This window comes from Canis lupus, chromosome 25 (assembly GCF_011100685.1).
Source record: "Canis lupus familiaris isolate Mischka breed German Shepherd chromosome 25, alternate assembly UU_Cfam_GSD_1.0, whole genome shotgun sequence".
NCBI classification, from domain to species: domain Eukaryota; kingdom Metazoa; phylum Chordata; class Mammalia; order Carnivora; family Canidae; genus Canis; species Canis lupus.
Genome location: NC_049246.1, coordinates 10986564 through 11008220, shown reverse-complemented (window position 1 = coordinate 11008220; position 21657 = coordinate 10986564). Strand labels below are relative to the sequence as shown.

Genomic DNA, 21657 nt, shown 5'->3' with positions numbered 1-21657 from the left:
GATGTGGAGCATTTTTTATGTGTCTGTTGGCCAGTTGTATGTTGTCTTTGGAGAAATGTCTGTTTATGTCTTCTGCCCATTTCTTGACTGAATTATTCATTTTTTGGGTGTTGAGTTTGATAAGTGCTTTATAGATCTTGGATACTAGCCCTTTATCTGATATGTCATTTGCAAATATCTTCTCCCATTCTGTAGGTTGCCTTTCAGTTTTGTTGACTTTTCTAAAAGCTTTTCATCTTGATGAAGTTGCAAGTTCATTTTTGCTTTTGTTTCCCTTGCCTTTAGAGATATGTCTAACAAGAAGTTGCTTCTCTCCTCTAGGATTTTGATGGATTCCTGTCTCACATTTAGGTTTTTTGTCCATTTTGAGTTTATCTTTGTGTATGGTGTAAAAAAAATAGCCCAGTTTCTTCTGCATGTGGCTGTCTGATTTTCCCAACACCATTTATTGAAGAGGCTGTCCTTTTTGCATTGGATATTCTTTCCTGCTTTGTCAAAAATTAGTTGGCTATAGAGTTGAGGGTCCATTTCTAGGTTCTCTATCCTGTTCCAGTGATCTGTGTGTCTCTTTTTGTGCCAGTACCATACTATCTTGATGATTACAGCTTTGTAATATAGCTTGAAATCTGGCATTGTAATGCCACCAGCTTTTGTTTTCTTTTTCAACATTCCTCTATTTGGGGTCTTTTGTGGTTCCATACAAATTTTAGGATTATTTGTTTCAGCTCTATGAAAAGTGTCAATGGTATTTGATAAGGATTGCATTGAATGTGTAGAATGCTCTGGGTAGCATAGACATTTTCACAATATTTATTCTTCCAATCCATGAGCATGGAATGGTTTTCCTTTTTCTTTGTGTCTTCCTCAATTTCCTTCATAAGTATTCTGTAGTTTTTAGATTATAGATCCTTTACCTTTTTGGTTATGTTTATTCCTAGGCATCTAATGGTTTCGGGTGCAATTGTAAATGGGATCCATTCCTTAACTTTTCTTTCTTTCTTTTTTTTTAAATTTTTATTTATTTATGATAGTCACACACACAGAGAGAGAGAGAGAGAGAGGCAGAGACATAGGCAGAGGGAGAAGCAGGCTCCATGCACCGGGAGCCCGACGTGGGATTCGATCCCGGGTCTCCAGGATCGCGCCCTGGGCCAAAGGCAGGCGCTAAACCGCTGCGCCACCCAGGGATCCCTTAACTTTTCTTTGTTAAGTCTCATTGTTAGTGTATAGAAATTCACATGATTTCTGTGCATTGATTTTGGTATCCTGCCAATTTGCTGAATTCCTGTATGAGTTCTAACAATTTTGGGGTGGAATCTTTTGAATTTTCCACATAAAGTATCATGTCATCTGTGAAGAGTGAAAGTTTGACTTCTCCTTTGTCAATTTAAATGCTTTTTATTTCTTTTTGTTGTCTGATTGCTGAGGCTAGGACTTCTAGTATTGTGTTGAACAACAGTGGTGAGAGTGGGCATCCCTGTCGTGTTCCTGACCTTAGCGGGAAAAACTCTCAATTTTTCCCACTGAGAATGATATTCACTGTGGGCTTTTCACAGATAGCTTTTATGATGTTCAGGTATGTTCCCTCTATCCCTACACTGTGGAGGGTTTTAATCAAGTAAAGATGCTACATTTTGTCAAAGGCTTTTACTGTATCAATTGAAAGGATCATATGGTTCTTATCCTTTCTTTTATTGATATGATGTATGATGCTGATTGATTTGCGAATGTTGAACCATTCTTGCAGTCCAGCAATAAATCCCACTTGGCCATGGTGAATAATCCTTTTAATATACCGTTGGATCCTATTGGCTAGCATCTTGGTGAGAATTTTGGCATCATGTTCATAAGGGATATTGGTTTGTAATTCTCTTTTTTGATGAGGTCTTTGTCTGGTTTTGGAACTTTGTGGCAGTAACTTTTTGTGGCATTTTGTGGCATTTAAACTTACTCTCATTACCTCTTTCTAGGCATAAGCCTTGAAAACTAAAAGCTAGTGGAAGGGTCAGAATGGAATCTGAAGTTTTCAAAATACCCATTTTCAGAAAACTGTCATTTTAGGACCTGTCTGGCAGCTACTGAAAACCTCCATTCTCAGAGCTTGTTTTTATTTTACCTGACTCAGAACTCATTCTGTGTGAACAGCCTTAGGCTATTTGTTAAAAAACAATCAGCAGCAGTTGTTTAACATTGCAGGTGCCTGAGGTGACTAAACCAGTTAGGATTAACAAGGGCTTGACCAAAAAACTTAAAGGAATAATTGGGATAGGAGATATCCATGGGATTTGAAAAGCTTTGATGTATCTTTTGGAATGTGTACATGTGCAGTTTTATACATGTGGCCAAGAAAGACTTGAAAAAGCCAAATATATCCCTCTGGATGACACTGAAGCTCTACAAAAACAGGAAGAAAAGGCTAAGGCAGAGTTGTAAACTGCATATCAGAGCATAGAAAGCATGTGTGAACACACACAAACAGCTCCTCAGCAAAAGTTGTGAAACATACTGGTTCAAAGCATTTAAGAACATTTCTGTTTTATCATCAGCTGACCGCTAAAGCAAACTGAGCAGAGACTTAAGCAGCTATATATGATAAACAGACTTTATAGAATTATTCCAAGGAATAGTCAAAGAGCATTATCATTAACAAAAACAACAAACAGTAACAACCTTTATGGAGAGTAGAATATGATTTTCATAGTTGCCATGTTATTTGAAATCTAGTTTTCAACACACAATGCAACAAAACAGGAAAATGTAGTCCATACACAGGGAAAAAAGCAAAATGTGTCCCTGAGAAAGTCCACATATTGGATTTATTAGATAAACATTTTAAATCAGTGATTTTCAATGTGTTTAAGGAGTGAAAGGAATTCATACCTAAAGAATTAAAGGAAAGAATGAAAATGATGTCTTACCTAATAGGGAATATCAATAAAGAGAGAGAAATTACAACAAAGGAAAAAACAGAAATTCTAGAGTTGGAAAGTACAATGATTGAAATGAATAAAAAATGACTAGATGGGTTCAACAATAGACTTAAACTGGCAGAACAAAGAATTAGTGAGCTTGGAAGTTAATCAATTGAAATTCTAGAATTTTTTTTTTTTTTTTTGCATAATGGAAGTCCCAGAAGGAAGAGAGAGAAAGAAACAGAATACTTGAAGAAACAATGTCCCAAAACTTGCCAAATTTCATTTAAAACATTACCCTGCATATCCATGAATGTCAGTGCATTCCAAATAGGATAGACACAGAGATCTACACTCAGTCAAGCTGTCAGAAAAAATAAAGTAGCTAGAGAGAAGTGAATAATGGCGTATAAGGGATCCTCAATAAGATTAACAACTAGCTTTTCTTCTGAAATCATGGAAGCAGAAGGTAGTAGGATGACATCTTCAAAGTGCTGAAAAAAAAAAGACCAATCAAGAATTCTATATACAGCAAAACTATCCATCAAAGAAAAATTAAGACCTCTCAGTAAAAACAGATAATTTGTCACTAGCAGACTTCCTTACCCAAAAAAAAAAGCAAAGGGAATCTTTTTAGTTGTAACAAAAAGAAATGTAAACAATAGCTCAACTACATAGAAGAAATAAAAAGTATCATTAAAGGTAATTACATAGGTAAATATAAAAGATAGCATAAACCACTAAGAAAATAACTTAAAAAATATATAGTGAAAGAGACAATAGGGGGAGTAAGATGTTATAATAAAATATTTAACATAAAAGAAGGCAGTAATGGAGGAATATAGGAACAAAAAGGTATAAGATATTTAGAAAACATAATCAAATGGCAGATTTAAATTTTACCAGTAATTAGGTATAAATGGACTAAACACTCCAATAAAAAGGCAGAGATTTGCAGAATGAATAATCATGATTACAGACCCACTTTATATTTAAACACAAATAGTTTGAAAGTAAAAGGATAATAAGCCTGAAAGAACTGGAGTGGCTATCCCAATGTTGGAGAAATTGACTTGAGGTAAAACATTATTATAAAGGATAAAGAAAGTCATTATGTATGGATAGAAAGGTCAGTTTACCAGGAAGACATTACAATTACAGATATATACACACATAACATCTGATTCCAAAATATATGAAGCAAAAACTGACAGAATTGAAGGGAGAAATAGAAAATTCAATAATAACAGTTGGAAATTTTAATATCCCACTTTGAATAATGGATTGAAACCAGGCAGAAGTTCAGCAAGGAAGTAGAAGATTTGAACAACACTAAAAACAAACTAGAACTAACAGACGTTCAGAGAACTCTGTACTTAACCAGAGCAGAATACACATTTTTCTTTTTTTTTTTTTTTTAGAATACACATTTTTCTTAATTGCATTTAGAAATTCTTCAGAACAGACTATATTAGACCATAAATGTATAATAGGCCATGGAATAAGTTTCAGTGGTTTTATTTATTTTAATTTTAAGTTTTTAAAAGATTTTATTTATTCATGAGAGACACAAGAGGCAGAGACATAGGCAGAGGGAGAAGCAGGCTCCCTGATGTGGGGACTCGATTGCAGGACCCCAGGATCACTAGTTGAGCCAAAGGCAGACACTCAACCACTGAACCAGCCAGGCACCCCAATGATTTTAAAAGTATAGAAATCATACAAAGTAGAATGATCACAGTGGAATGATATAGAAATCAATAGTAGAAGGAAATTCAGAAATTCACAAAATGTGGAAATTAACACACTTTTAAATAGCCAGTGAGTCAAAGAAGAAACAAGGAAAATTAGAACATATTTTGAGGTGAATGAAAGCAAAAACATAACATACTAAAACTTATGTGATGAACGAAATTGGTACTTAGAAATTTATGTGCATGCCTGTATTAACCAAAGAAAAAAGCCAGTAAAATGAAAAGACAACCCATGGAATGGAAAAAATATATTTACAAACCATATATCTGAGAAGAGGTTAATATCCAAAATATATAGAGAACTCATACAACTCAATAGGAAAAGCAAACAATCCAATTTTAAAAATAGGCAAAGGATCTGAATAAACATTTTGCCAAAGAAGATGTGAGTGGCCAACAGACACATGAAAAGGTGCTTAGCATAACAAATCATTAGGGAAGTGCAAATCAAATATCACAAAAGTCTGTTAGAATGGCTGACATTAAAAAAAAAGATAAATGCAAGAATGTGGAGAAAAGGAAATGTACACTGTTGGTGAGAATGTATATTGGTACAGTCATTATGGAAAACAGTTTGGAGATTCCCCCAAAATTAAAATAGAACTACCATATGATCCAGCAATTCCACTTCTGTGAATATATCCAAAGGAAACAATTCCAAAGAAAATAAAACACTATATTGAAGGAATAGGATGTTCATAGCATCATTATATGCAATATCTAAGACATGGAAACAACCTAAGTGCCTGTGAGTCAGGATAAATGGATAAAGAAGTTATGATACATAGGAAAATTATTCAGCCATAAAAAGAAAGATGTTCTGCCATTTGCAACAACATGGATGGACCTTGAGGGGTTAAGCTGCATGAAATAAATCAGAGAAAGACAAATACTGTATGCTCTCACTTATATGTGGAACCTAGGAAAAAAACAATAAACCAAACCCAAACACCCAAGCTCATAGAAACAGAGATTAAGTTTGTGATTATTGGAGGTGGGGAGGTGGGAAGGGGTTAGGGAATTGGATGAAGGTGGTCAAAATGTACAAAATATACAAACTTCCAGTTATAAGTATTGCAGGTACATTGTACACTATGACCATAGTTAACACTGCTGTATGGTATATGAAAATTGTTAAGAGTAAATATTAAGAGTCTTATCAGAAGGAAAAAATCCTTTTTCTATATCTATCTGAGATGATGGAAGTTAACATAATCAATTCACAATATGTGTAGGTTAAATCATTATGTTGTACACCTTAAACTAACACAATGCTATATGTCAGTTGTAACACAAACTGGGAAAGATCCCCCAAAACAAAGGAGAGATCACAAATCAATAACTTAACCCTCCACTTTAAGGAAATAGAAAAAGAAGAGCAAATAAAACCCAAAACAAGTAGAAGGAGGAAATATAAAGATTAGAGCAGAAGGAAATAAAACAGAGAATAGAAAACAGAGAATATCAATGAACCCCAAATTAGTCCCTTGAAAAAAGTCAACTAAATTGACAAACCATTAGCTGTCTGACCAGTAGAAAAAGAGAAAAGACTCAGTTACTGAAATCAGGAATTAAACGAGCATCACTAGCCACCTTGGAGAAATAAAAAGGATCATATTATGAATAATTTTATGTCAACAAATTATGATAACCTAGATGAAATGCACAAATTCCTATGAAGACATAGAGTACCAAACTACTCAAGAAGAAATAGAAACTTTGAAGTGACCCATTATTTAAAAAATTCCCACGAGGCAAAGCCCAGACACAGATGGCTCCACTGGCAAATTCCACCAAATGTATAAAGAAGCCTTAACAATCTCTTAAGAAAATGGAAAAGGAAGGACATTTCCCAACTCATTCTTTGAGGCCAGTATTGCTTTGTTTGTGTAACACTTGGTTACATCAGTTATAAATTGGACAAAATAGGTTTTTCTAAGTATACTGTTCTCATGCTAAAACAAATTTGTAGGTACCTGTCTGCTAATAGAGATGCACATTGACTCTCTGACTTTATGTCCTCTTGTTTAAAAATACTATCTGTACCTCAAAAATCAAGATCAGATTGATGTAATTTCTAAATTTGAAAATTTTCTAAATTTGAAAATTATGCTTTAGGGTTTTTTGCTCACTCCAAAACTGAACCATTCTGTGTGGGGAAGATGGTTGCTTGCAACTTCTCTGTTCATTTTGTCCTTTTATAGGAATTCAAAAAATATTTCTCTATTAATTTTATGACTATTCTAACTAAATTTCACTTTCTCTCTAAAAAATTATTATTCAAATATAGTTAGCACATAGTGTTATATTAGTTTCAGGTATACAATATATTGATTCAACAATTCTATACATTTCTCAGTACTAATCAAGATGAATGTCCTCTTACTCTCCTTCACCTGTTTCACCTATCTCTCTACCTGCTTCCCCTCTAGTAACTACCAGTTTCTTCTCTGTATTTAATAGTCTGGGTTTTTTTTTTTTTTTGTCTCTTTCTAATTGTTCATTTGTTTTGTTTCTTAAATGCCACATTTGAGTGAAATCATGTGGTATTTCTTTATCTGAGTGACTTACGTCACTTAACATTATACCCTCTAGTTCCATCCATGTTATTGCAAATGGCAAGATTTTATTCCTTTTTTTATGGCTGAGTAATAATCCACTCTGTGTGTGTGTGTGTGTGTATACACACCACATTTTCTTTACCTATTCATCTATCAGTGGATCCTTGGATTGCTTCCATATCTTGGCCATTGTAAATAATGAGCAGTAAATATAGGGGTGCACATATCTTTTCAAATTGGTGTTCCCATTTACTGGATCATATGGTAATTCTTTTTAAAATTTTTTTTGGGGAGCCTCCATACTGTTATCCACAGTGGCTACACCAATTTGTATTCCCACCAACAGTGCACAAGGGTTCTTTTTTCTCCACATCCTCACCAACACTCATTGTGTTTTGTGTTTTTGACTTTAGCCATTCTGACATGTATGGTGGTGATATCTCATTGTGGCTTTGATTTGCATTTCCCTGATGATTAAGCATCTTTACATATCTGTTAGCCAACTGTATGTCTTCTTTGGGAAAATGTCTGTTCATATCTTCTGCCCATTTTTTAATTGGATTATTTATTTTTTGGTGTTGAGTTGTAAATACAGTCTTTTTATATAGGACTCTAAGGCATTAGGTAACACCTGCTCCCTTTGTCTTTTATGTCAACTTCCCTGTTTTGTTGCTTGCTGATGTTCTGCAGACCCTGCTCTGATCTCAGTGATAATTACCAGTGGCCTGGGGCTCTTCTGTGTGAGGTTGACCAGTTGGTTCTTAGGCAGCCTCTGGCTCTTCATAGAGTGACTTTGCTTAGTTATTTATTACCTAGTAGCTTCCACACATGTATGTATGTATAATATTCACATACCTTAGGTAGCACTCCTTAACTATGTTCACACTCTTATTTGATCACTGTATTAACATAATGTCATTTTCTAACTCCCTTTCACAATGAGTGGTGTAATTCCAACTGGTCTGTTAATTCCAGGCTGCTATATTTTCAGTAGCTCTTTATCTTTGGCTGTACCTATTATTATAATAATGATTTCCTTTCTTCGTTGCTATTAGCACTATCATTTAGCTATTGCCGTCATTAACACATGTATCTTCAACATTATGGTGGTCCACATTAGATCCTATTATCTTTGTTTTAAAAGGAAAGTCCATACTAGAACAGTGAAGAGTGCCTCTGATGGTAAGGTTTACTCTCCATGCATTTCCTCTCCTAGTCTTACATGTTTTGAAATTCTGATTGGATATGAACAAAACAGTAGCTTCTGCCTCATATGTCAACTGGGACTTTGCAAACAGATGCAGCTTTTGACCTTACATCTTTTCTTCAGATAATTAATTTTCAAAAATAGGGAATGTGTAATAGATAAATGGTCCTAACAGGAGATCAAAAAGTTTATTTTGCAGCTGGCTACTTGTTCTTGCAACAAGATAAAACAAAGCTTAAGGTAGGTTGCTCATTTAATGAGTCTCTCAGTATGAAGTAAAATCATTTAAACAATTTCCACTCCACCTCAGAAGAAAATATGTTGTGTAAACAGGTAAATTTTTGTACTTAGGGTATTCACCACGGCTCTATTCTATTAGTTTTAGTTCTAGTACTGTTGTGCATGTCTGCATTACATCCATAGTGTTGGGGGTGGTCATAGCAATGGTGGGATGGGGTGGGAGTGCTGGTTGTGGTAGCTCCTAAGATAGATGGGTTACTGAATATGTTAGAAGTAAACTTTTCTGTCTTTCCATCTGGGCTTGGACCTGTTTAATTTTCTCAGTATGGTGTGATACTCAGCACTAAGTACTGGGTTAGTGAGTAGGCAGCCCTTCTGCTTTCCTCCTCCTGCCTCTTGTTCCTCTCTTACTCTGACATGCTTTCCCTTTGGCTGTCCCCTCTTAGAGATTTGTATTCTTACTATCACCTTTTGCCTTCCAGCCCTCAGCTGTTCTCTCTGCCACATTTGTATTCTTGGAAAAGGCTCTTAATTCTGCAAGGAGGAAGCTGAGAGGGAATTGGCAGTAAATATACTGGGTTGGAAAAAAGAATTGAGGAGATACAGTCAGGCCCTTCCAAATGTTGGAGACAATTCACTTGTCATCTTTTAGGTACCATGAAGATGTTAAGTTGTAATGGAAACCGTTAATGCCCAATCCAGTGGTGCTGCTTCAGAAAATGACACGTGCTGAGCAATAGATTATTTTGAAGATTTCGTTGTTTTCCAATTCTATCATTTTTTCTTTTTGCTTGGGAAAATGATGAAATTTTCAGGTTTTGAGGTAAATGATGGTTGGATATCACCAATTTTATATGACTCAGCCTGATAATAGCAGGCATTCTAGGGCATCTATTGCAGTAGATCTGGGAGGAAAATTTGTATTTTTTCTGTCACCTAAAACTAATCTTGCTGGACAAGTTGGAGAGGAAAGTAATTTTTGCTGTTTTTTTTTTGAAATACAGCTTTATTACAGATTTAATTAATGTTACTATTGTTAATATTGTGAGACTCGTGGGACACCTGGATGGCTCAGTCCATTGGGCTTCTGACTCTTGGTTGCGGCTTGGGTCTTGATCTCAGGGTCATGAGCTTGCGTCCTATACTGGGCTTTGTACTGGGCATGGAGCCACTTAAAAAAATACTGTGGGACTCATAGTTCCTCTAGTTCTTTATTTTTTTTTTCTGAATAAGAAGAAAAGCATAACAAAGTATAAGTTTGGTGCCATTTAAGAAAATTAGGAATTACCAAACAGACATAATTATTTATGTATCAGAGGTATTCTTCCCCTGATAAGAGCCAAGTCTTAAGTTCTTAAGATATTTCATTTATATGGTGTATTTAAGAATCAGTTTTAAAATCATTAACTACTTGAGGGATTAAGAAATAAAGAAATTAGAAGTCATGTATTCACTGAGGATTAATCTGAAAATAAGATGAAGTATCTCTGAAATCCCAGACACAACCAATGGAAAAATGGCAAGTTCGTGAAACAGATCCACCTAAGAGTTTGATTGTGGTACAATTACTGCATAGATTCGAGCACTCCTGAACTAACTTCATTTTTCAGGGGGAAGCAGTATTACCATGAAGTAACTGGTTTCCTAAATATGGCTTCTTTCTTCTAACTTTTCCTCTGTCTTTTGCTTTCTAAGGTTTCTACACCTGGACCATCAACTAGGGCAAAGTTATCACCAATGGCAGTAAAACTCATTTTCTGGGGGTCAAGGTGAGTTTATGTGGCTCTTTATTATTATTTCATTTGAATTGGGTTCCTGTCATTCAAAGGAAATCACTCATGGTAAAGTTTTGGTAAATATAATCAATGAAAAAAGTCAATTAAAATGAATTCTGATATGGAAACTTACTTTAATTCTGCTTTTTAAAAAAATGTGAGGAATCTGGGTGTGAGCCAGGGTGGCTCATCAGTTAAGTGCCCAACTCTTAATTTTGACTCAGGTCACGATCTCCAGGTTGTGAGATCAAGCCCCATGTCAGGCTCGGGGCTCACTGTGGTGTCTATTTGAGATTCTCTCTCTTCTTCTCCCTCTGCCCCTCCCCCTGCTCACACACACACGCACACTCCCTCTCAATAAATAAATAAAATATTTTAAAAAATGTGAGTAATCTAATCAGATATTGATGAAATTGAAGTTCAGAGCAAAATATTTGTTAATGATGTTAAATTTGTGGAATGTGTCTATATGGATATCTCTTTTCTAGTGGTAATTGATCTGGGACAGAAGGTTATCATTTTATTTTTAACATGTGTTTAGTAATATCAGTTGACAGAAATAGGACAAGAGGATGCAGTTAGTACTTAGGGGCTTGCTTTGAGGAGAGGATGTGCTTAATAGCTGAAGTTATTGAGAGAGAAAGCCCAGATTGGTGGGGTGGGGGTAGTTAATGCAGTACAAACAGAGTTTATGAAACCAAGAGCAGATGCTTTAGTGAACAGGCAAGACCACAGAAAGTTTCAAATGTTTGAGAGAAGCTTTTCCGAGGGCCGCTGCTGGCCCATATGGCATTTTGTGCAAATTAGACAAAGGCATCCCTTCCACAGACACTTTACTTCCATCTGATGGAAAATTATTGAACTATACTGATTTTTAGAACAAGACACTTTCTTGCCATATGTTGGAAAATTATAATGTAAATAATCAAATTACCCATCTTTAAACCATCAATGTTGCAACAAAAATACACAGTTTTTGAAAGTAGAGATGCTAATGATGCGATTTGTGCCCCCTTAAATGTGGTGGACTTGCATAGTGTACAGCTTGACCAACTGCCAGGCTGGCTTTGCTTCATTGGGATTAAAATCAGGATAGACTCTAGGGAAGGGAAGCTTGTTATTAAGTCTGGTCATTGAGAAACAACAGCATGGGGTATGCCTTTCACCGGACACTTGGGTGACATGGAATAAATTTATCAGAGGGACAGTAGCTTCTGTAGGTTTGTAGGCCAGAAGGGATAGCCTGAGCTTTCTAGGGATAAAACTAGGAAAGGAAACCTAAACTTTCATGTTTTAAATCAAATTTATGACTGAGTTCCTGTGTATTAGTGTTATAGAGTGTCTACTTTCCGAGTCACAACATTACTCAAGTGGGCTTTGTTCTGTAGATTACCACTTCTGAGATGGTCTTGTTCTCAAAGATTATTTAAACTTGAGTGTTTTTTTTCCTCCAGTAAAGGGGAGTTGCTTTCACCATGGTGAGAGTGTTCAAAACGGATGGTTCTTCCCTACTTTACAGATTTTTAAATCTTCTGATGAGACAAAGATGTTAAGTTGATGTTAATGGGTAGATACCAATTGTTAAATATAGGGTAAGAAGGATGCAGCAGTATTTTAGGCTGAGGGATAGGGCTGCAGGTGGAGAAGGTGGCTGATAATTTATGTGTTATTGAGGAAGAGAAGAACAGATATGGGAAAAAACTTAATGCAGTGCAGATAGGTGATAATGTTTGTAGGAGTGGTCAGGATGGTGGTGGCAGCTGCGGGGGCTCTGGTGGAGAGATGTTGACTCCTATGAGGGAGGGAATGGAAGATGGAAAAGATGCGAGGCCATGGAAGCAAAATACACGACCCGAGAAAAAGCTTTTGCTTCTTTGGTGATGATGATGTTTATTTCCCATACCCCTGCTTATGGCTCCCATTTCTTTTATGTGTTTGTCTGTGTGTGTGTGTGTATGTGTATGTGTGTGTGGTGAGGCTTAAATACTGTGACTACAGAAGTAGAAGAACACGTGATCCGTGATCCATTCAGAGAATGATTTAGGTAATTCAGGGGAAGAGGCCCTGGTATTATTTACATATGAAACCCTTCTTCCCCACCCCTGTCACATATAAATGATCTATGTTTTGAAGAAAGATATTATGTGGATTTCTTTTCTTAATGAGTGGAGGGAGCATAAGGAAAACAGGGAGTGGATAAAGGAGGCTTTTATCAATCAGTACCCACTCCCAATCCCAGGTAATTGCTTAGATATCTGTTTCACTTTGTGGACATTATGTTGGATTTTTTTCTTTGCCTTTGGAATACCAAGGAAAGAGTGAGAGTAGGAAGATGTTTTGGGGTCTAATATTTGGCACCTGTGATATTAAGCTAATACTTTTGTGTTCCATTTTCCTTACCTTTCAGTAGGGAGAATGGTATTTGCTGTTATAAAATGCTGAGGAAGTCTTTGTGAAAACTCTAGCTTAAGAAATGTTAAAATGACACAGAATAATGTATTTAACAACAGTGTAGCATTCTCATTGTCACTAATCTCCATAATTTTTGGATTAAAACATTTTATCACTACATGATCCAAATAATTGCCTTGATTATTTTAAACATAGAGATATTTATGTTGATTATGTAAAAATGTACACACTCTGCTGTAAGATTTAGACATAAAGAGTAGCTTTTCAAAAAGGAATATTAGCAGGTTATCATGTGATGAAGGTTGTTTTATTAGGTATACAGTGCCATGTACTTAATGCATGCTTAATGGAGTGGAATGACTTTACAGTGTTTAAATGCTAATATGTGACACATAGTGCTGTGTTGAGCCCACCACACTTATTTTTCTCATTTCTCCTTAACACCCCGTGAAGTAGGTAGAGGTAGGTGGTGCCATCACTCTCATTCTCCAAATGGGGCTTGCAGCCAGCCATGCCCTTCACCATGAGGTTTCCTGCCCTGATTGAGATTCAGTAGACTCCTAGAAGGGTTTTTCCTTTCTCAGATTCTGTGTATTTCAGACTAGCCTTCTCATCCCTCATAATATGAAGCCTGATAGCTTCAGACACAGAATTGCTATAAAATTGAGCAAACAATTCTATCATTAGAGGGCAACAGCTGAACAAGGCCAGAGGAATCCTAAAAATAAATTTGCACCACATAATGAGATGTGAGGGGCTTGTTGGTTACAATTTGTTTCCCATAGACCTTAGAGATTTTTAAAGAATATGTTGAATCCCCCTTCAGCACTGCCAAAGAAGGTCCTGTGATTCTAAAATATTGAAATGTTAATAGGACTGAAATATCCTCAGATTTTTGAGGATATGAAGAAACTCAGCAATGTATGTGTCTTATTTTCTGCTTTAGCATTATTTTGAGGAATAGATTAGAGGCCCCAGGGTCTTAGAGTCCATTATTTCAGGGAAGACGAGGTTAATACTTTTCCATATCCATCTTTTCCTTAGATAGAAAACACAGGAGAAGAGGAGACTGGAAGCATTTTAATATTTAAATCCATAGATCCAGAGCCCAGAATTTTAGGAAATTGGTTGTGGAGGTGAAGGGAGGCAGAGTCAGTAAATGTCACATAGTTGATCTTGTTAAGATTATAGAAACCACATAGGTTTCTTTGTTGTCTGTTTTTACATGTGCACAGCCTGCACAATTTTCTATGCACTGCTCACTCTACTGTTAGATACGTACTATTATCTGGCCTCTCTAGCTAGGATTTAAACCTGTGTTCTGTGTGAGGCGAGGCCAGATTTTATTAAAGTAGGTCATCAGGGCACACACACAGAGGCCTGGATCTCACTGGCACTGTGTCATCTTGGTTAATTAAATGAGTAAGCACGCCAGTAGGCAAACGAAATGGCTTCACTCCTGCTATTAGAGGCAGATAGCAGGGAGCCGTGTAATACTTGAACACGCGTCCAGTTAATGATGAATTACAATGGGAATCCTGGAAGAGTTCCTGTGATACTCACATTATGTCAGATGAGTTCATTGTATTTAAAATTATCACAGAAATTACAGAAGAATTAAAAATGGATAGGTTATTCAAATGTTTTATGAGTTACTTTTAGTACATTTTAGTAAATGTGGGTTCCTTCCACCCCTCTCCTCTGGGAAGCACTGCGAACCCAAGCTGACATCAGCCATTTGGCAGAGATTCCCTGGGGCAGCAGCTTGCTTGGGACGTTGTGTAGAGAGATCAGTTGGAGATCCATTTCTTGTTCTTTTGAAGGTTGTATTTGGTTCTGTCTAATGCTAGGAGAATGAATTAAATTATGAGTTAAAAAATGGCTTTTGCAGATTTGCCTTTGCCTGAAAAGGATTTTGTATTTAAATTTGCATCATGTTTTTATGGTTATTATTCATTGTACTTATCATCTTGATCTTTTAAAATGCCGTGTGTGTGTGTGTGTGTGTGTGTGTGTGTGTGTTATATTCAACTGCTAGCATGAGGATATTCCCCTTAAATGCCAAGATGGGCAGAATGGCCTTTTCAGAAGTGGTTGTTGAGCTGCATAGACTGGGATGCAACTTAGGCCTGTGGGTGTGTGTGGGGGAAGCAAGGGTCTGCAGCATTTTCTGATCTTGCTCCAGGAAGACCAGCTCATTACTGGAATATAAGCTCTATAAGGGCTGATGTTTGTTTATTCACTGCTATTTTCCTGGTACCTTGATCACTGAATGCCTGACACACGCTGGGCATTCAGTAAATGTTTGTATGATGAATAAGGCAGCCTGGAAGCTGGTTACTCTGGGCAGTGGAATCCTTTTTCTTCCATCTCAGTTGGAGGAAAACAGGAAGATGCACGTAGTCCTTCTCTTATTCTTTCCACAGCAGAGACATAGTGAGAGATTAAGGCAAGACTTAGGTTTCATTTAAGAAACTGGAGAGAAGCAATCCTTTATTCATGGGATAGCACTTAACTGGTGCAAGTACTGGCTTTGCAAGAGGGTCCCTGATAAATTGGATTCCTCTTTATGCTTTTATGTATATAGACAGTTGTTATATTTGTTGTGTGGAACCACACAGGTCATGGGCAAGCCATGACAATGGATGCTGTGAAGTTTGGTGATATTCTGGGTTATATCGTAGCAGTTTGGAGTATGTGACCTGACTTGCATTACAGTTTCTCCCTGTAAAATGGGGTAGCACCTGTCCTGTAGTTCTGGAAGGATCCAATGAGGAATAAGGGAGAGCACCCAATAATGTTACAGTGCTGGCACAAAGGAAATGTTGCATTCCCTTGCAAGTAAGACCATGTTTAAAAGTCTCCTTTGAGAAGCTGACATTTCTAGACTTGCTAAACTTTAAAAAAAAAAAAACATACGTAGATTTTTCCCTGCTCCTTTCTCAAAATAGGGCATATTAAACAGTCCTGTACAGGAGTAGGGCTGCTCAAGTTATAGATTTGGCACCAAGGAGATTGTTTATGCATTTAATGACTATGCCAATCTGAACTAGTTTGTTAATGAACCAACATTCTTAAATGTGGAAGCCACAAGAGAGCAGACCATGGGGAAATCTAAACTAAGTTTTGAGGTCTACCAATCCAGGGCATCTTTCTCCTCAGAGTTTAATTTGTGGAATAGTGATTTTCTGTAATAACTAAAATGCATGAAAGAATTAGATTGGAAATGCTTGGCCAATTTTAAATTCTAAGATGTATTCAGTTCACTGGAGCATTTTAACATCAACCAAAATGTATGGATATACTTCTGAGCCCATCAAGTCAAAAGCTGTAGTGTCCTTTCAATATTCTGTTCTTTTTTTTCTCTTTAAGAGAAATTAAATTATCTGGGCAGGTTCATCCCCACAGATGATTATAAATGTGAAAATAATATGCCACTTACGGTGGATTTTTAATAGACTGCTTGTCAGAAGAACTCATGTTTTCTTCCGCTTCATGTAGAAGCAGTTCTTGTTATGCATTCAGAAAACAAAGCAGTCTTTCATTTATTAAGAAAATGCACACTTAACCAATGAATTTAGTAGGAGAAGGGTATTAGGTCTTCTCCTCTTTCTAAAAGGCAGACATAACAGAAATGATAGTCTGTGAAGCTTCTAGCTTTGCAGCACCTCAACTGTGCCTTGTGTGGGATGTGTCCTTCTATATCATGCTGTAGTTATTTACAAATATGTTATTTCCTTACTGGAACTATGCTCCTTCACTGGCATGATCCATATCTCATTCACTTCAGTCTTATTTGACAAAATGCCTTGCACGTAATGGGCTTTAGTAAATATTTGGTGAATGAAAACGTTGTCTGAGCAAAGCAGAGGGCTGGATTCATTGTTTGTGGTTCTCATCATTTAAGATGGGAATGGTGTGGGAGAGTTTATATCCTTAGATCCTGGGTGAGCTACTGCAGTGGACTGTATTTAGAATGGCAAGAGAAGTCTGCCAGGAACTCACCTAAGGTGACTTTCTTGGTAAAGTAGGAATATGTTGAAATAGACATGAATAGTTTGGATTTTCTGTAAATAGAGTCAATAGTTTTTGAATTTTTTGGTGGCACTTTCATTCTCCTTGTTGGATCTAGTACAAAGGAGAAGGTGGGGATGAGGGTGGAATCTACAGTTTTGCCTCTCAGAGGGAAGAGACAGGGAATATGGGAGCCCTGAGAGGGAAGAAGGACAGTGACTGGTCTGAAAGAGAAGGGAAAAGGACCCACTGCCAGGAAGGAGTCAGGAGAGTAACTCCGTAAGATATAGGCCTAGGTTAGATTCTAGAAGACATTAAAGGTAACTTTAGAGATTTTTAAGATGACTTTTGATTCTGTCACCATCTTCCTTATTATTTGCACTGTGTCTTCTGTCTTGTTATTGTTCTGGCAAATGGTTGGGAATTGGTAAGGAGTTGGTAGGATGGTTTTGCTGGGAAGCCTAGTTTCTTTCCCTACATGGCCTAATTTGTCCATTTGCACTGTCTGAGGAAACCAGGCAGCTGCTCTGAAGATCGATGCCACTTAGAAGTTACACTTTCTAATGCCAGCGGGGTCCCATATCGTTCCAGCATCTGGGTGTCCACTATCTGCAAAGCTCAGCCTTGGGAGGAGAGCAGGAGTGAGAAGTAAAGCTAGGCTTTTTCCCATGGCAGACACTGGCATTTACTTCCCTGGGCCGCCTTCTGCCTTGGCAGGGCTCAGCCCTCATATATTTGACCACTCTGTATATAAGCCTACAGGGTAATGCTCTGAATCCTTAGCAGAAATGCAGGACTCTTTGCAACCTCCATGTTTTATCTGCAGTTTCTGCTACCTACTCTTTTTTGTAGTTCAGGTGTATAAGTATTCATCAAATGTTTGCTTGCTCTGTGATATTTACTATGTTAGATACTAAAAACGTAAATAAAATTCGGTTTCCATTTTCTAAGAATTTATGATCTGATGGGATAAGACCAATATGTAAACAATGGTTTAAAGTAATGTTACAGGGGAAGCATGGAGGTGAGACTCACAGGTCACCTCTTCTCCCTTCTTCCTAAGCCTCTTACATTTAGTATGTTTGGGCCAATCAGTATTGATTTGATATTGGTGTTTTATATCTGTAGTACTCTTTGACAACAGTTGCTGAACTGAAAAATAATTTTAGCTACTCCAAGAGCTGTAAGAGTCAAAAGAAATAAGTTATACACAGTGGTATCTAGTCTCGCAGGACAAGAGACTACTACAGTTGACCCTTGAACAACGTGGGGGTTAGGGATGCTGATCCCTCTAAGCAGTTCAAAATCCACAAGTTTAACTTTTGATTTCCCCAAACTTAGCTACTAATAGTCTGCTGTTGATCAGAAGCTTTATCAATAACATAGACAGTTGATTAATTTATGTTTTGTGTGTTATATGTGTTTTATGCTGTATTCTTACAATAAATAAGCTAGAGAAAAGAAAATGTTATTGAGGAAATCATAAGGAAAATGCATTTCTAGTACAGTGCTATGAAAAATCCACATATATTCTACCTGTTTTGACCTATATTGTTCAAGGGTCAACTATATTTTGGAAATATTTTCAATAATAGGGGGTGTGATTGTTGAGTTTAAAGAAAATTAAATTAGAAGAATCTTCTAGTAAGCTTTGCATTAATTATCACTTGACAGTATTCTTACCTTTTCCCCCCATCAATCTCTCTGCTATTGACAAAAGAATATTTTTGGCTTGAATGGTCTAGATCTCAATGAGGATACTTTTGCTCTCTCTCTCTCAGTGGACATATGGCAATGTTTTGAGACATGTTTGGTTGTCACAACTGGAAGTGCTATTGGCATCTAATGGGTAGAAGCCAGGGATGCTGCTTGTCATTCTGTAATGCAAGGAAGAGTCTCCCACAAAGGATTTTCTGTCCCAAAATACCAGTTGTGCTAAAAGTGGCAAAATTCTGGTCTGAATGAATAGCCTATATTCCTCATATTCACTAGAGAAATTTTTAGGATTCCATATCAAGTGTTCCCATCAAGATATTTAAAAAGATAATTTTGAACAAAAGAGGGTTAGAGGGCTACATTGCATGTGGGATGATTAGTAGTGATTTTTCACTGGTGACTTCTTTTATTTTATTTGGGCTTTTGCTGCATTTTTAAAAAATAAACTTCCTTAAAAATTGAGGCATTATTGACATATATTTTGTGAGTTTCAGGTGTACAACTTGGTGAGTTGATGTCTGTATACATTGCACGATGATCGCCTTGATAAGTCTAGTTATCACCTGTCACCCTACAAAGTTAACACATTTATTAACTATATTCTCCATGCTGTACATTAATTTCCATGACTTATTTATTTTATGACTGGAAATTTGTACTTCTTGTTCCTTTTCACTTATTTTGTATCCCCCCACCAACCTCTCTCCCCTCCAGCAACCACTAGTCTGTTCCCTGTATGTATGAGTCTGTATTTTGTTTCATTTTTTTTTTTAGATTCCATATATAAATGAAATCATATGGTATTTGTCTTTCCCTAACTTATTTCACTTAGTATAATATCCTCAAGGTCCATCCATGTTGTTGCAAATGGCCAAGATTTCATTCTTTTTATGGCTGAGTAATATTCCATTGTGTGTGTGTATACATATACATATACACACCATTAATATAAATATACCAGTAATATTCCATTTTATTTATATATATATATATATGAGCATATATATGCCACATCTTTTTTATCTATTCATCTATTGACGGACATTACAAATCTTGGCTTTAGTAAATAATATTGCAATGAACATAGGGAAGCACATATCTTTTTGAATTAGTGTTTTCATCTTCCTTGGATAGCTACCCAGTAGCTATATGGATCATATGGCAATTATATTTTTAATTTTTAAAGTAGCCTCCACACTGTTTTCCATAGTAACTGTATTCATTTACATTTTTGTAAATATTAAATATTTAATACGTAACTATTAACACACTACTGCACAAGCAGTGGACCAAAAAGGAATTAAACAGCAAACCAAAATATATCTCAAAACAAAAGAGAAAGCAAAAATACAATATTCCAAAAACTATGGGATGCAGCAAAAGCAGATGTTAGAGTGAAATTTATGCTATAAATGCTTGTATTAAGAAAAAAGCTCAAATAAACAACATTACACCACAAGGAAGAGAAGAAGACAAAACTTAGCTGAAATTTGGTAGAGGATGGAAATAACAAAGAAAAATCAAACATATATAGAACAGAGATCAGAATAAAGAATAATATAACATTAAAAGTAATGACCAGGGCAGCCTGGGTAGTTCATCGGTTTGGTGCCTCCTTTGGCCCGGGGTGTGATCCTGGAGACCTGGGATTGAGTCCCGTGTTGGGCTCCCTGTGTGGAGCCTGCTTCTGTCTCTGTCTCTCTCTCTGTGTCTCTCATAATAAATAAATAAAATATAAAAAAAAGTAATGACCAGTTTAAAGCAAACAACAAAATTGGCAATGCTTTAACTACTTTAAGAGAAAAAGAAGACTCTTTTGTTTCTTTTGCCTTCTTGGATGTATCTTGCAAGAAGTTACTGTGGCCAAGTTCAAAAAGGGTGTTGCCTGTGTTCCCCTCTAGGATTTTGATGGAATCTTGTCTCACATTTAGATCTTTTATCCATTTTGAGTTTATCTTTGTGTATGGTGCAAGAGAGTGGTCTAGTTTCATTCTTCTGCATGTGGATGTCCAATTTTCCCAGCACCATTTATTGAAGAGACTGTCTTTCTTCCAGTGGATAGTTGTTCCTCCTTTGTCAAATATTAGTTCACCATAAAGTTGAGGGTCCACTTCTGGATTCTCTCTTCTGTTCCATTGATCTATGTGTCTGTTTTTGTGCCAGTACCACACTGTCTTGATGACCACAGCTTTGTAGTACAACCTGAAATCTGGCATTGCGATGCCCCCAGCTATGGTTTTCTTTTTTAAAATTCCCCTGGCTACTCGGGGTCTTTTCTGATTCCACACAAATCTTAAAATAATTTGTTCTAAAACTCTGAAGAAAGTCCATGGTATTTTGATACGGATTGCATTAAACGTGTAAATTGCCCTGGGTAACATTGACATTTTCACAATATTAATTCTGCCAATCCATGAGCATGGGATATTTTTCCATCTCTTTGTGTCTTCCTCAATTTCTTTCAGAAGTGTTCTATAGTTTTTAGGGTATAGATCCTTTACCTCTTTGGTTAGGTTTATTCCTAGGTATCTTATGCTTTTGGGTGCAATTGTAAATGGGATTGACTCCTTAATTTCTCTTTCTTCAGTCTTATTGTTAGTATATAGAAATGCCACTGACTTCTGGGCATTGATTTTGTATCTTGCCACGCTGCCAAATTGCTGTGTGAGTTCTAGCAATCTTGGGGTGGAGGCTTTTGGGTTTTCTGGGTAGAGTATCATGTCATCGGCGAAGAGGGAGAGTTTGACTTCTTCTTTGCCAATGTGAATGCCTTTAATGTCTTTTTGTTGTCTGATTGCTGAGGCTAGGACTTCCAGTACTGTGTTGAACAGCAGTGGTGAGAGTGGACATCCCTGTCTTATTCCTGATCTTAGGGGAAAGGCTCCCAGTGCTTCCCCATTGAGAATGATATTTGCTGTGGGCTTTTCGTAGATGGCTTTTAAGATGTTGAGGAATGTTCCCTCTATCCCTACACTCTGAAGAGTTTTGATCAGGAATGGATGTTGTATTTTGTCAAATGCTATTGGGACTTCATCAAGATAAGAAGCTTTTGCACAGCAAAGGATA

The 21657-nt window shown here is 36.6% G+C and overlaps 1 protein-coding gene across 7 annotated transcripts in view; it reads left to right on the top strand.

The window, feature by feature from the left end:
* The window catches only part of MTUS2 (microtubule associated scaffold protein 2), a 589535-nt gene that overhangs the window by 7389 nt on the left and 560489 nt on the right, over window positions 1–21657 (top strand). For all 7 annotated transcript variants that reach the window (XM_038573372.1, XM_038573369.1, XM_038573370.1 and 4 more), the window contains exon 2: window positions 10370–10443. The gene's annotated coding sequence lies outside the window, so the exon portion shown is untranslated. The remainder of the gene's footprint in view (window positions 1–10369; window positions 10444–21657) is intronic.